Source organism: Ochlerotatus camptorhynchus, unplaced genomic scaffold (genome assembly GCF_037179485.1).
Source record: "Ochlerotatus camptorhynchus isolate MF236.1 unplaced genomic scaffold, CSIRO-AGI_Acam_v1.1 ptg000282l, whole genome shotgun sequence".
NCBI classification, from domain to species: Eukaryota; Metazoa; Arthropoda; class Insecta; order Diptera; family Culicidae; genus Ochlerotatus; species Ochlerotatus camptorhynchus.
The window spans coordinates 1,032,094-1,035,567 of record NW_027040771.1 but is presented as its reverse complement, the minus strand read 5'-3'; the positions used below and the strand labels follow the sequence as shown (position 1 = coordinate 1,035,567).

The window sequence follows — 3,474 nt, the reverse complement described above, 5'->3', positions numbered from 1 at the left end:
AGGATTTTCCTTTTTCTGTGTAGTATTAGTTATGATTCGTAATTTTAATTTCTTATTGTGTTAGTTGTGCAAAAAGGCAGGAGAGTAAAAATAATTTGTTGAACTAGGTATTTGAGATTTTGCCAAGACGGTCCTCCATTATATGTTGGACGATGGAATGGTTGGTGTAGCAGCCACCGCCATGGATGTATTCGAGCAGTTCGAATGGTCGGATGGTATAGTTTTTGTTTGGTTGTTGACTTTCCAATTAAAACTCAAGCACCGTTTGTCGTGACCGGCCCAAGATTTCCAGCGTTGGTCGCGGCTACACGAATTAGCGATGCAGCTCCCACGGCTGCGGCTGCTGTTCCGTCTCCTATATAGATTTGTCAGAAAAGACGGACCAGCAGCAGCATTGGAAGTAGCCGCAGCCGTGGGATCTGCATCGCTTGTTCGTGTAGTCATGGCCGGAAACCTCGGTCAGGTCAAGATACCGCTAGTCAGCTGTTTTTCGTCTGCGAAGAAATGTGGACGTGACTGCCGTCACGGGTGTAACGATTGTGAGAATCCATGGCGGGACTTGGTTGAGATTCACGGTTGTGTTTTGAAAATAATTTGATTATATTGTGGCAACCTCAATAACAAATTTTGACACATGCAAACTACGCAGGCGCAGAAAAAGTTCAGCGTTGCCAGTAACTTTAAAGGCCATAAAAATTGTAACCATGGGTGCCAAACAGCACCAATGACTGCACCCGGGTGTGCCCAAGTTTGATTTTGGCACATTGTGTAGAGTGACCAACCCCTTGTGTGTACCTTAAATTTTATACTACACACCTACACACAAAGAACAAAAATTGTTGCTATAAAAATAATGCAATTTCAATTTAAAAGTTTCGCAAAATTCGTAGTTTTAACTGCGAAAAAATTCAAAATGAAAATTGATTTTTTGATTTAAAAGTGTTTCTTTCAATTTCGGCTTGTAATTATAAAAGTGCATTTTTTTTTTAAATAAAAGTTGTAGTACTTTCAAAAATACTTCTTCAGAGCAATGTTTTTGGCAGCACTGGACTTCTGTTTACCGCCACTTTCGACTAAAAACAAGCAGATTCCCACACTTTACTTTCACCGGTTTCTCCCAGCCCCCGGAATCGCGCTGCTTACGCTAGCTTATTTTCGACGGATTGGAGGCAATTATCACGGCAGATGGAGGGAAACAATCCAAGCAATCCAGGAGAAAATCATCAAGGTGAGAAGTTTTGGAAATGGTTCGATGATGGTTTTCATTCGTTTTACTTTTGCAGTACCGTAACCAGAATGCTGCTTCCAAAGACGGTTCGCATCAGTTCTGATCCTCCTAGAAGCTCTCGATGGATTTGCTGGCAAATATAGCGGAGTTTAATGGATATCGGGCATCGGAATGGATTCAGAATCTAGTAATCATGCATTAATTTATTTCAAGAGTTTGTTTTAAACATGTTTATAATTTTCAGTGGAACCGATCATCTTCTCATTCCTGAAAATGACCAGCACTCACCCCAGTAGAATGTTCTACAAAATATTCCTCGCTTAAGGCTGTTGCGATTGATGTCACACCAAATGCCCGTTACCGATTCCGTTACACCATCCTCAATGTCTGTTCCGGTGTTCCCCTCATGTGGATCGGAAGAGTAAAAATGGCGTGAACAAGTTGAGCATCAGCTCATCTTGGTATCGGGAAGAGAAGACATACCTAATGAATTTATTTTTATTGTTATATCGAGTAAATGCATTTTTTATTAAAATTTTATATTTTTACTTTTTTGCCAATCAAATTTTAATAGATTTTGAAATGAAAAACGATGTTATTAAATTGAAAAAACTGTTTTTTTATAACTGAAAACGTTTATTTTTAACAATAATAATGCAGCATTTAATTTTAAAAGGTTGAAAATAATTCGGTTTTAATTTTAACACTGTCATGCTTTTCATTTGACATTAGTACAATTCAGTTTGAAAGTTGAAACTTTTAAAAGTAGTGATCGGGAAACTTTTGATTTGATAATGTATCGACTTTCATTTTGAAAGCTAACCGCTTTCTACCAAAAAGAACCAATGCAAACTTTTATTTCTACCAATGTTTTTTTTTAATTTTAGCAACGATTTTTCTTTGTGTGTAGGGGCAAGCCAGCTATACTCCGAGCTAATATTTTTAAATCGAGTAAATTTAAGTTACTCATAATTACTCAAAAGTGATCAAAGTAGTCCTATGTCAACAAGTGGAATCAGGTCAACTGTTATCAGTTTGAATAAACATCGATGGCAACCCAACGAGTGCTTGTGATGAGGTTACGGAACAGATTCCGGAGATTGTTGATGATACAGTTTCTATCCTATCAGTAAGGCTGCCTATAGTATACCGTCGATTAAAGCGAAATAGCAGTTTGGTGGTTGACTGGTATGGCAGTTTCCCCGCTACTGTTTATTAAAAGAACCTGAATACCCAATCACATGGCACGGATTTAAAAAGTATTGATGCATATTTTTGTAACAGTTTGGACAAAATTTATAACAAACAAAAACTGTAGTCAGTAACATGGGAGAGAAATAATAAATAAGTTTTCTACCCAAAGTGATTGGTCTGATTTAAAAATTAAGCCTGCCATCCGCATGCTTGAATTTGAAAATTGTAATCATCGGCAACATGGAACTCCTTATTGATAAGCCTTCTGAAAACAGTGGTGTTTGTCGTCGAGCCATGGTACACTAATGAGGCATATTGTGTTTTTAACGCATAATATACAATGTACAATGTTGCAATAATATAATAAAATAATCGAATGTAATCTCTAACTACAACTACATTGAACATTCAGTCGAGGGCCAGGCAAGCTTAACTTCTTCAAGTTAGTACTCATAGATGTGCGACTAGATGACTCATTTATAATCTGAAAATAGAATGGAACAATTACACGGTACGAATCAATAAATGATGGACTATACTATTTTTTGGAGGACGAACAATTACAAAATTTGAGAGAGATGATCCGGTATGAAACGCGTTTAGATGATATTGTTTGAAATCTGGGAAATGAGTACAACAAAAACATGGTTGCTGAGTCTGCTTGCATTGAATTTTGAATAACTCGTCCTACTCAGAGTTACTCAAAATTAACTCGGTTTTAACTCATGATCAAAAGCTGTCTTGCCCCTAGCTACACACTTAGAAAATATTACCGAACTCGGTTTGATTTCAACGGTACGCTAAACGCTCGGTACTCTGTTCGGTTCAAAGAGGAATAACCGAGCTTTCGTTAGTTCTTTTTGTTACCCACAATTTGTCAAAGTTACCGAAAATCTCGGTTGACAAAAAATAAATTTAAGCAAAAATAACCGAGGAAATAACCGAACATCGGTTTACTCAAGAATTACCGAGCGCTGTCAAACAAACCGACCCACCTGTTGCAATTACAGAATTCGGTTCTCTTGGGCAGCGCTCGGTTTTCACTTCAAATC

General features: G+C 37.5%; 1 long non-coding RNA gene across 1 annotated transcript; it reads left to right on the top strand.

Annotated features, from left to right (window-relative positions):
• The first annotated feature begins 1,146 nt into the window (after positions 1–1,146).
• On the top strand, positions 1,147–1,685 carry LOC135706496 (uncharacterized). The gene is made up of 3 exons (XR_010518173.1): positions 1,147–1,228; positions 1,284–1,415; positions 1,473–1,685. It is a non-coding gene; the product is annotated as an uncharacterized LOC135706496 (long non-coding RNA).
• The last annotated feature ends 1,789 nt before the right edge of the window (positions 1,686–3,474 follow it).